This window comes from Lonchura striata, chromosome 3 (assembly GCF_050655825.1).
Source record: "Lonchura striata isolate lonStrDom1 chromosome 3, ASM5065582v1, whole genome shotgun sequence".
In the NCBI taxonomy this organism is placed as follows: domain Eukaryota; kingdom Metazoa; phylum Chordata; class Aves; order Passeriformes; family Estrildidae; genus Lonchura; species Lonchura striata.
In genome coordinates this window covers 2316331-2329130 of record NC_140705.1, presented here as the reverse complement: position 1 = coordinate 2329130, position 12800 = coordinate 2316331, and the positions used below count along the sequence as shown (strand labels likewise).

The following is a 12800-nucleotide window of genomic DNA, read 5'->3' as shown; positions in this document are numbered from 1 at the left end:
GATAATGGGAACACTTACCCTGAATAAAATGAACAGAGGCAAAGAAAAAAAACAGGGGCCTTCATTTGGGCAGGAAAAACCATCAGGAGCCCCAGCAGTGGCATTGGGTTTCACCAGGCACTTCTCTGCCACTCTGCATTTCCTCCTTCTCTGGAGAAGGGAAAACCTCTCCAAAAACAAATTCGAGCTGTGCAGAAGTTGTTTTCTCCTGTTGGTATTTCCATCTACCCCCTGCTGATTTGGGATTTCCAACAGATTTTTTAAAAGCTTTCCCATTCAGGCTGAACTCCGCTTTAAAAAGTTTCTGGAGAGACCGTTCAAGGCAGACAGCTAAAAACTTTTAATTTTCATTATTAGGCTGAGCTCACTGTTCAACAGCAAGTAGTCAATTTCTGTCTCAATTTTTTTATCCTTTTGTAATCATGGCTTGGGAAAAAATGAAGCTTTAACACTTCTTTAAACATTAATGGGTTTTTTACTGTATAGAAATAAAAATCAGCAGACGGTAATATATCAGTGATACCTATCAGAGATGGCAAGGGCAAGATCACTCTTTTCCCACACATCTTCTATCTCCTGCTTATATCTCTGATAAAATAAACTCATTATTAAAAAGTGCTTTGGTCTAAAGGTTAAAGGTTGACAAAATCCACAACTTTGAAACAACAAAAGCCAACTTTGACCAGAAAGGCTGAGACAGCCAATTCAGCCCAAAAATGTTGGCAGTTTTCCCTCCTTAAAGGATGAGCTGTGCAGCTGCAGCCCCGCCACCAGCAGCAGCCTGACACTTGGCCTTGCTCTTCGGATTCCATCTCAGAGGCAGAAGCACATGGAAACAAAGACACACTTGGCCAGTGAAGCCAAGAGGATCTGTATAAATTAGCTCCCTGGAGACCTGACAAAGGCTCCCTTCCCTCCTCAAAGGCATCCATCGGCTCTGCGATGCCTCACGGTGAGCGCTCCAGACGGAATTAGAAGGACTCTAAATCTGTCCACAGGGAAAGGCAGCAGCTGGACCAGCAGGATGAAGCAGAGAGTTCAGGCAGACCCACACAGGAGGGAAAAGGGAAGAAGTAAATCCTCCTTGCCTTTCCTTAGGGGCAGTTTCAGTGCATTGTAATCCCCTTCCACCCCTCCCAGGTTAAATCTCTCCTCTAGAAGTGCTTTCACTGGCCACTGGTACAGAGGGCTGAGGCACTGTGCAACGACCCTGATCCCATCACAGATACAGCACCAGCTTCCAAAATCTTCCCCCTGCTTTTTTCAAATACCACCATGCAAAGCAAGAGCTGCCAGAGCTCCGGGAGCATTTGGACAGCGCTCTCAGGCACAGGGTGGGACTCCCGGGGTGTCTCTGCAGGGCCAGGAGTCGGACTCTGATCCTTGTGAGTCCCTTCCAGCTCAGGATATTCTTAAATTCCAGGTAGATTTTTTTGCAGCACTCCCTAATGCAGGTCCAAGCTGAAGCCTGCCTGAAAGGCAGAAGTGAAACCTGCTCTGCCCAGGAGCCTCTCTGGTGAGGTGAAGCTGCCCCCCCTTGCCCACTACTCTGGACCAAGAAGAATTCCTCTTCTAAAATTTTAAGCATCATCTTCACAGCAAGATGCCCGTGACTTCCACATCAGCCTTTCTGCTGCCTGTGGGAGGCACAGATCTTGGCTTGCTTTAACTCCTGAGTCACTTGGGAGCTGGGAACAGAAGGAGTAAAAATCCTCCAGTCATCAGCCAAAAACACGCAGAGAGCAGCACGTCTGAGAGCCACGGAGTGCAGGAAGCACGTGACAAAAACATCTCTGCCAGTGAGAAATTTAATAACCTTGTTATTAATTCTGAACAAACAACAACACTGATTCCCACTCTTCCTTTCATTTGCAACAGGAGGAGGAAGAAATAAAGTTGTTCAAACAGGAACAGCTGTTACATCAATGCCTGTATAATGGAATCTCCAGCATCCTGTTCTCGGGAGAGCCGTCACTGCCTGAGGAGGAGTTCTGCCTTTTCAAGAGGACTTCAGAACCTCAAACACCAACCTGCAGCTAGATTTTCTCCCTAATCAGAAGTCAATTATCCTGCTGAGTGATGACAGAACAATTCACAAAGTAAATCCTTCTCATATCGGGGGCCTTTGTGATGGAGTTGTGCTGGGAATTTCCTTACTCACACAAAAGCAGGGAGGATTTCACTTGTGCTTCCCACAATTATTCCCAAGGGCCTCCCTCTGAACTGCCAGGTGAACCTTCAGTGTAGAAAAAGCTTCACCTGACAATGTGAGCTAATGCACTTTTACCCACAGCAGAAGTTACCAAGTTTTTATCAAGGCTGAGGAGATGTGGAATTACACCCAGCTGTCTCTAGAGTTCACTCACAGAATTAAACTTGTGCTATTGCCGTTGTTTCTCACTTCCCAGTCACTGCTACAGCAATGCAAACCTCCTGGAGAGTCCTTTAAATAAATTTTTAACCACTTTGAAATAGTTTTATTATACTAAATAATTACTGCAACATTTTTATATCACAAAGAAGTTTTCATCTGTTCTCAGGCTTTGTTCCTTGCAGGGCTCTCGTCCCAGCACTGTTCCCTTCCCAGGTGTCTGAGGTCAGATAAACTGAAATTAATTCCAGAGAGGGCCTTCAGGATCTGCTGTTGAATAAATGAAGCCACAAGTTCACAGAATGGGTTGGGTTGGAAATGACCTCAAAGCTCATCCCGTTCCATGGGGTGGCTGAGCTTTGTTATTTAACAGTGAAAAGAAACAGCAAGACCCAAGAGAAGAATCAGGGAGTCACTAAGGTTGGAAAATCACAAAAATCCAACCATCAACCCAGAACCACCACGTTCACCAGGTCCTCAAGTGCCACATCCACACATTTTGGGAATGTTTCCAGGGATGGTGATTCCACCACTGGCCTGGGCAGCCCATTCCAATGCTTGACAACCCTTTCCATGAAGAAATTTTTCCTAATATCCAAACTTAACCTCCACTGGCACAACCTGAGGCTGTTTCCTCTTAGCCTGTCACTTACCTGACCTCCACCTCCCTCCTGGCAGGGAGCAAGAAGAGGCCTGGAGAATTTCAGTCCTGCACTAACACACCGTGGAGGATCTCACAGCAACCTGGTGGCTTTCACCTCACTTGAGCTCCTTCCCTCCAACCCCCTGTGTGATCCAAGAAGTGTGAGCAGAAATGAAATAAACACACAAACAGTGACTTATTCTGCCCAGATCTGAAGCAGCTCCTGGCAGGAAGGGAGGAGAAGAGAAGCCAGGCTGACATTCCGGGCTCAGCAAGCAGGAGCACTCCAGCACATACTGCTGGCTTTGTGATGTGCCACAAAGGCAGCCTGTTCCAGCTCCCCCAGCACACATTGTCCCACGCAGCCTCTGGTCCCAGCCTCAACGGCTGCATTAAATGGAATTAAATGGAAAAGTCCCCTGGGTGATGGCACGAGCTGGATTCTCCCAGCTCCATTTCCCCAGCGTGGCTGCATCACCGCAGGGATCCCGGGGAGGTCTCCAAACCTTCCCTTGCTCCAAGCTAATCCAGGAGGTCTCCCCTACATGGAGTCTCTCATCACAAGGGATTTACTTGGGCAGAGCAAAATTCCACCACACAACTCAGCATTTTACAGGCCCTTTCCACACTGGCTGTATTATTCAGGCAATGTACTAAAAAAAGGTAAAATAGAAATAAATAGATGCAGTGTTCCAGTGCTGTCCAGGAAGAGCTGACCCCTCATTCAGGGAGATCAATGTCTGCTCCATTTACACCCTCAAAGGCCAAAAATAATGCTGGAACCACCAGGAGAAACAGCCAATTAAGCTGTTTTTCTCCCAAGCAGATTAAAAATTACTCTCAATTTACTACCTTACTAAACTACAGCTGAAATTATTATTGCAGGCTGGCTGTGGGCTGGCAGGCTGGCTGAGTGCAACTTCACATACACGAGAATAAAAGAAGAATGAGGAAGGACCATTAATATAAATTGATGGGGTTTATATATATACATGTGTATATATATATATGAAGGGAAGGAAAATTAAAAACCTCCATCCTTCACCATGAAGGTGAAGGATGGGACGCCCTGAGGAGTGATAGAAAATCAGCCTATGGTTTCTGGATGTATTTCTCTCCCTCTGTCCTCCTCGTGGTGTCCCCTGTCCAGGAGGAATCCCCAGCTGGGTTCAGGACTGGTCGAGGCACAGGTGACACATCTTGGCAGGCCAGGTGAGGCTTTGGGGAGCTTTTGGTGTTTTTCTGACAAATCTGTGCAATGAACTGATTGTGCTGCACCAGTGGGCTGCTTTGGGAGAGAACTGCCACAAGGACTTGGTCCTTTGGCCTCCCTGTGCAGAACAGAAGCCAGAGTGGAGCACAGAGCTGGCAACAATTTGGGGTTAAAGGCAGGAAGGCAGCAGAGAGGAGAGAAGAAAAGCACAGTGGTGGAAAGAACAGTGGAGGTGTGGAAGATAAACCCAAACGCTGGGGAAAACTGTTCTGGATGGTCCAGGGGGCTGTGATTCAGCGCTGAGGAAAACATCCAAGAGTTCTCAGCTGAGCAGGGGCCCAAGTTGCCCAGGCTGCCCACAGGGCAGGGCTTTAATCACCCCTGTGGGAGCCCTGACTCACCTCGGGGCAGCACAAAAGCCACGGCTCTGAGTCAGGGCAGAGAGACAAAACCACAGAGCTGTCAGCCCCAGGCACATCAGCCTGCAGCCCTGGGACTGCAACCCTGGTGCTAACACTTCCATCACATCGTATCCCAGCTCTACTTTTTGGAAGTCACTGATAAAATCAATATTTATGCAAAGCAGAGGAGATGGAGAGCCAGGCCCTGCCCTTGCAGAACCAGAACCTGTTTGATGGCTGATTTATATTTATCTAAATAAGACCGATTCTCAATTTGGATATAATTTCTTAACCAACACAGAGGGGGAGAGGGTTTAACACCTTGTCCTCATTTAGAAGATGCAGGAGACACCAGCAGATATTTAGTTTCACAAAATTGCTGCAGGATACAAAGATGCATCCCATGTCCTGGCTGACAGCACAAAGCCACATAAGCCTGCCAGGGCTCCTTGTTAACAACGTGGTGTTCTAGTGGCTAAGTGCACTGGAATGCTATCAGGTTTATTCATAACTTTTCTGATAGAGTTTTTAGATTAGACACACAAATCTCTGCTTTTTAGAAAAAAAAAAAATAAATACAAGGCTATGGCTTATTATTACAAGGAGCATCAAAATTCCTGGTTTCCTGCAGCAAAAGGACAGGACCCCAGGAACCCAAAGGTTCTTTCAATTTTCTAGTAAGAGCACTCAAGAGGAGAAAAAAATTACCAAAAATTGGCAATAATGAATATATTGAAGATGGCCAAAATCATGAAGCATCTTTGTAACGACCATTTAATAAATTAGGACATTTTAGTCTGGAAAAGAGGCTTCTGACAGGGGACACAGTAGGAATGTACAGAATTTTATGCAAATGCAAATGACAATTCCCCAAACATGAGCTTATTAGAGTACACGAGCTGTCAGTAGGTGCAGTTACCAAAAGGAAGTGGTTCACCACACAAAGTTAAACTTTGAAATGCCTGGACAGACAGAGGCTGAAAGCACAAGAGCTGAATAAACCGAAGGGAGGCGAAGGACATTCCTGCTGGCATGGCTGGAGACAGGACAGACCCAGCCTCCCACAGCCCAGGTGTTTGTTTTGAAGAAGCAGGTGAAAGTCTCCAGCATCTTCTGAGGGGCACAGCAGCAGGAATTCCACCCCCCTCACTTCCCAGTGCTCCTGCAGGAGGCACAGGCAGCACAAACCCTCCCTGCCATGCCCAATGCTCTCCTCCCCTGCAGCTGTGAGCAGAGGCCACAGAGCCCGTGTCAAGCACAGGAAGCACCAGACCCACGCTGCTGCTACATGGATGGTGCCACATCCTCACAGGAAGGGACCTGCTGCACAACTCCTGCACAGCTTGGCTTCGCTGCCCAGCCAGGAAGTCTCAGGGGCTGTTTGAAACAGGAGACTCTTGAAAGTATTTTTAGATCCCAGGCCCAACCCGGTTATTTAGATATTTAGTGTCACGGACAGAGTTTTGCATAAGAATAGCTTGTTAAGGAATCACTTGAAACAGGTTATTTTCCCATTCTGCTCCATGGCAATCGCAGACTGTTTCCTGTTGGAGTCCAGAGCTTCCCTCTGGCTGCCCTGGCAGGTCTGGGACCCTGGCAGGGGTCAGAAACCCCCCTGGACAGAGCCCCCAGAGACACTGTCTGTGATCTCTGTCCATGGAAAAGAGTTTTCAATCTTACAGGATGAATTACAAGCTCTAAGTGTTTGATATAAGTAATAATTAAGTGTAGCACGGGTGCAAAAATAAAATTTTAGGATTCTAGATAAGGGGTCCAAAGGGGACAAGAGAGAAAAAATTAAGTGTGTCTTGTCCTTTTTCTCCTTCTTCATGCCCTCCATGTCTCACTGTGGTGTTGGCATTTTTCTGTTGGTTCAGGCTGGGGACACACTGTCCAACGTAGGTGACAGATATTGGCACATTATTGTAAATCCAGCCCAGGGAGTTTCTGGTATTTAATGTTTGTAACATCCCACTGAGGGCAGAGCCCCACAAGCTGCCCTGCAGGACAGAGCTGGGCAGGGCAGCAGAACATGTTAGAGATAAACAGAATAAACAACCTTAAAAACCAACAGGAACAATTTATAACTTCTTCTTTGGCGGCAGGGCTGAAAAACAGAAACCTTCTACAATCTCAAAATCATCAATACCACAAATCCCGAAAAAAGGAGTCCCTTGAAACAGGTTATTTTCCCATTCTGCTCCATGGCAATCACAGTTTCCAGCATCTCCTCTATCCCAGCTCCCTGCCAAAAACAGCCCTTCCCTCAGCTATCTCCTACTGACCCAAATCCATACTCCCTGCTTTAATCACAGTCTTCCACCCTGAAAAGAACTCCAAACCTGAAATCCTTGTCTCCTGCATTCATTCCTCCAGCCACCAGGCCCTCTAACCCAGAAGGGCTCCTGAAGGTCAGTGCTGCACACCGCAGCAGTGTAATAAATGTTGATGTCCTGGGGGAAGCCTGTGCAGCCCCTGGCCTTGTGCAGACTGCACAGCTGCCAGCCTGAGACTTCCTGCTCCTTAAGATATGCAAAGAGAAGGAGAATTCAATGGTATTGACTGATTCCAGCTCCTCAAGTCAGCAGATCTGGCTCAGAGCACACGCTGGGATTAGAGCTGTCGATGAGGACCTTGGCACGGTGGCACCGTTCGTCCTTCAGGTGCCCTCATGTCTATTCCCAGTTTTGTTTCACTGTGGAATTTTTCACAGGAGCTGTGTTCCAGCTGAGGGGAATCCCTGCTGTGTTTGGCAGGGCACAAGGATGTCCTGGATCCAGAAGCACAACAAGAAATGCTGTAATACACAGGATTGAATATTCCTGAGCCCAGGACATCCTGCATGGAGTGGCTGGATATGGGAGAAATGAGGAAGGCACTAATAAGTTTGCCTTTCTTTCCTTCTTTCCCAGAAGCACAGGAATCCTCTGCCCTGCTCCCTGGCTACAGCCACACCAACCTGATGACACAACCCAGTCCCCAAATGCATTATTTCATCCTTGACTTTTGTTAACAAACACTTTCAGTTTCAAGATTCATCATCCCACGTTATCCTTAGGGAATCACCTGCTAGGACTGTCACAATAAATTCAATTACTGCAGCTCCCACACTGACCTGAATTTTACAGCCTGTGCTCGAGAATCCTCCTGGCTTTCAGACACCTGTATCAGGCAATTCCCTATTTCAGTCTGGCCACACCACTGCAGCACATGGGCCAAGACATTCCAATTACTCAGTATTTACTAGCTCAAGTATTTACTCCCTCACAGTTGTGAGTTCTAAGATGTTTGCAGACACCTCATAAAGCACAGGCTCATTATTACAGCCCATTAACACGCATGCAAGACATTTTAACGTGTAAAAATTCCCCATGAAATAAAGATTTTCTCCTCCACTTTCAGGGCAAACCTGCCATCCTTACCATGAAGTGGACAATGCTTTCCACTGTTTTTTTTCCTGCTCTTTTCCGCCCACCAGTCCAGCCAAGCCTCATTTAGCTGATTTCATAGCACTCATTTATGAGCAACCCCGGCATGTGCTGTGGCAGGTCCCTCATCCACCCTCCTCACTCGGTTCCAACAGCTCCAACAAGGCTGGAATAGCTCTGGGGAGCATTTCCACTCCTGACCCTGCAGCAAGGAAGCCTCAGGGGATGCCTTTAGACCTTCAGTGTTGCTTCTCCACAGCCCCGAGCAGGTACCAGAGGGAACCGCAGCAATTCTCTGCTCTGCCACTACTGGAGGTGGGATGAGGACACAATTTACCACTTCAGATAAAAGGAGCTGGAGCACACTTCTCCCAAAACAAGAGTTAAGCCAAGGAAGCTTGTACTTTTAGGAAAACACTGTCCAAGCATGCAGGCTTAATGCTGTGCCCCAGTGGAGGTAATTTGAGGCTGACATCAGGCACTTCAGAAAGTTTTATTTCTGAAAAATGAAGGTACTCACTGTACACGGTGAGCAGCTGACAAACTGGAACCTGTCCCTCTTCTGCAGCAAGCTCTCTACTCATCTGTCTGGAACCTGTTAGAGAAGAAAAAGAGCTCTAAATATAGATAAAGTGACCCAAAAAAAACTTCAACGAATTTTAAATCAAGAAGTAGGCCAGGTGATCAATGCAAAACAGACAAGCTCACCTCCCCAGCGCAGAGGTCAAGAACTCAAAGCACCTTGCAAAGCTCTCAGCAAGGTCTCTCAAGCAAATGCTGTGATGCTTGAAAACAACTGCAGCACCGGCTGCCTTTGGAGGCTGTTGAGGTCAGACCTGAGCCAGCCCAGGAGAAAAACAAAGTATTTATACATGAGAGCCAGTTACTCCAGTGGCAGTGAATCACAGCTCTTTGTGACACGTCCTGATCCCCAAAGCACCATTACACACACAAGGGAACAAATGTTTATGCAGACACGGTGCTGAAGGGTTACACGGGCTCTGATCTGGAGTGCACCAAAGAAGTTCTCTTTAATACATTTGTTGTTTCAACACACTTTATCCCTTTAATGAGGTGCCACCGAAGTTCTGCTTAAACCCATTTTGATTAAGGAAAAGATTATCCATAGAATTGGTGGCCGTACGTTGTTAGCATACATCACACACAGACCAACTGTGCTTTGGGGAGACATTAAATCCCCGTTCAATTAATAGAGATACCTCTTAAAACGAGCATTAAATAATTCCCCACAATGTAGCACAACAACTGGCTACTCCAGTAAATTGGAATAGAAATAACTTCCCATCTCTCCACCAACAAAACCCCAATCAAAGCTTGCCCTTAAAACAAGAGGTCAGTACAGAGGGATGGTACTACCTCAGTGCTATTGTGTGCTTATATTAAAAGCTCTTCATCAAAAAATTAAATGAAATGGATGCCTTTCATGTTTATCAATAACAGAGCTAATGGTTTTTATGTAAATGCCATTACTTCCAGCCAGATCTGCAAGAGACTGGAGCCACACAGCCCCATCTCCCCTCGCAAGAGACTCCCTTCAGGCAGCCAATCTAAATGCAAATTACAATCAAATGCAAAACCAAGAGTTTTCTGGATGATACTGAACACATAAACCTAGGGACAAAGCAGAGATATTTAAGAACAACTCTCCTCTTCTGGAAAGACCTCCCGATCTCACACTGCTTTTCTATCTTGAACATACATAAAAATTAAAGTATAATTTGGTTCTCATTTATAGTCATATTATTTAACAGCTTCTTCCCTTCTATTGCCTTTGGTGTTAAAAAAAATAGGAGGGGAATGTTCTTGTGTAGAGAGAATTACCTCTCAGAGATGCTTCCCCCACCAAAGAGAGCATTCCATCACCACGGGCATTAAATCAGAGCCATAATAAAGCCCCAGTTGGATTTGCCAAGAACAAACTGCACTTCCACATTTTCAGGAGGAAATTTCTTTTTGGAATGGAGCTGTTTTGCAAACCAAGGAAGAAGGTGTTACTACAGCATGGTTATTAAGAGGCAGAGACACAAAACTGTTGTCAGCACAAGGAGCACCACGTTCCTGTAGCATCAAAGCTTTTGGAAGAACGCTTAAATCTGACCCCAACCTGGAGCACAGATCCAGCCAGGATTTTGTCAGCACTGATTAAAACAAGGTTCTAATGGCAAACCTGAAAAGGACTAACCTTAGCAACCGTGCTGCTTAGCAAGGAGAATGCACAGAGGAAAAGCTGAGATTAAAACAAAGGGCAAAAAGCTGACGACTCAACTATGGCAGGGTCTGCAGGTGAGTCTCGGCAGGGACTTGCTCCACCTACCACAGGCAGCTCCACACCAAACTCCCATTCCCAAGAGGAGCACAAGCCCTTGGAGGGATGCTGCTAATTAACAATGGGGCTCGTTACACGGGTGAGGAGCTGAGCACTTTGTGTGTGTGCAGGAACACTCACAGAGCAGAACCTCGCTAATTAGCATTAATGACTGCGAGACCACTGCTGCAAACAGCTGGATTTTGGGAATCAGCCAGCAAGAAACCATGCCAAGTGGGAAAGCAGACGGACAACGCAGCCCAGCGGGTGCCTGGTTTCCTTCTCTGGGTATCTATAATTAAATAATTTATCATTGTGCCCCTGTGTCTACGAGTGAATGTGCAGACTGTCAACAAAGCACCTCCTGTTATGCAAAGCCTTGCTAGATCTGAAAGTTCGAGTGCCTGTGGAAAGAGGTCATCAAATTAAAAACCACAGCCCTGACTACCTTCTCTCAGAAACTTTTCTCGTGGGCCAGCATTTCAGAAAACTCATCAGCATCTTCTTCATGTTCTGTCTCACAGATCTATTGTTCTATACACAAAACCTCTGGCTTTTAGTCCTGGATCACAACCTGGGAGTTGCTAAGGCTCCCTTCTCCTCCTTCCCTTCCTCCATAAACCTGGTGAGGCAAGTTTTGGGTCCTCTCTAGCAAAAGGAGACTGGGACCCCAACCTGGGCCTTGTCACCACACCAACCCTGCAGGACCAACCCATGAGCAATGAGAAAAGGATGGGGCCCTTCCAAACCAAGCACATCTCCTTTTTTTCCCCCCACTCTGGACCCGCTGTCACTGCCAGAACCACTGAGGGTTTCACACCCAGCTACAACCACGTGTGAGCAGTTTGATTTCACAGCCGTGCTCTGACTTCAGCTGTCAAACCCACAGGACCCCCGTGAGCAGCAAAATCAGAGTCAGCCACACATCCCCAGCCTCCACCCAAATGCTGCTGCTCACGGCCTTCACCACTGCCTTAGCCAGCAAGCTGGGTGCCAGCAAAATTAAGTTTTGGTGGCAAAAAACTTCCAACCATCGCTTGAATTTTGTGATTTTGCAAAGGCAAGGAGCAAAACTGGAAATGTTTCCCTCCCTAAGAGCTTCTGTTCTTTGCTGTACAATTCACAACTACACTAAACTTACTCAGCACTATAATTTTTATTTCTCCTTTCTGTCATCACACAGCCTCATGCACAGCCCATGACTTCACTCGCTGAAGCCCAGGATTTTTCCCCTTTGCAAAGGTTCAGGTTTATGCACAGCAAAACGGTCTCTTAAACAGTCTATTCTTATTTCCTTTTGTCAGAGGCTTCATGCTATGATGAATGTGTAGAAATGCAAAGCAGAAGTCCACACAAAAAGAAGCAAGTGTGTGAGGTAGTTTTGTCTAATTAAAAAAGAGGGCCAGGATTGACTTACGCCTCATTAAAGAGCCCCACTCTGCATTTTTATTAGATGTATTTAGACACCAGCAGATTAAAAAAATAATAAATTAAAAGCAGTTATATTCTTAACATATGGCCCTGGATCATTCATGTGGATATAAACGAAAGTGGGCACAGCAGATCTCCAAACACAGGCATGGAAATCATTTTAATGGTGCACATGACCTATAAAATTTCAAGCAACGCCGAACTACACAACGGTGTGACAGAATTCAGCTACTGCAGGGCTGTGTCTTGTCCCCACACATCCCTGTGCAGATCACAGCTGCTCCAGGAGACAGAAAGAGGGAGCAGAGTAATTCCTGCTGATGAACACACTCAGGCAAACCTCCAGTTTTTGGTGGAGAAACTGAGGCATGGAAGAGGCATTTTCTGCTGTTAATTCATTTCCAATCACAAATAAAAACCCAGATAATATCTCAGCTGTCGGCTTCTTCACTATCAAGTGTCTTTGGCAACCCTGGTCTCTATCTTGACACACAGCTCAAAAGAGAAAACTTGCTAGGAAATCAAGAGCCAGTGGAGCCAATTCTGGCCTGCACAAAGCACTAATTACTAATGTAAATTATATCTCCCCAGCTTGATGGCGATGATAAACGATGGCCAATCATGCGGGCAGAGACTGGCACTGAACAAAACAAGGAGGCACACCCAGAGCAAGCATGTCTTGCAACCACTAAACACACATTTCTGTGCTCTACGTGGGCAGCAACTCCTGTCCGGAATATTTTAACAGCAAAAACTACACTGGAAAAAAAACCAAAACAAAACACCACCACAACATAAAAAAAACCTGGGTACATTCCTCCTCTTAGTCGGAGCCAGAACTTAAGAAACAAGTAACATAATTACTTCCACACCAGAAGGAAAATAAACCCAAGAACACACAGAGGGAAAGAAACAAGCCTCCAAAGCAGATCTGCAAAATAGTTCAGGGTTTCTGTGCTGGGTAATAATTTCCCAGCACAAATCAGG

At 46.2% G+C, this 12800-nt stretch overlaps 1 protein-coding gene across 10 annotated transcripts in view; it reads right to left on the bottom strand.

Moving 5' to 3' along the window:
- The window catches only part of EXTL3 (exostosin like glycosyltransferase 3), a 140352-nt gene that overhangs the window by 88467 nt on the left and 39085 nt on the right, over positions 1-12800 (bottom strand). For all 10 annotated transcript variants that reach the window (XM_077782483.2, XM_085574344.1, XM_085574343.1 and 7 more), the window contains exon 2: positions 8577-8651. The gene's annotated coding sequence lies outside the window, so the exon portion shown is untranslated. The remainder of the gene's footprint in view (positions 1-8576; positions 8652-12800) is intronic.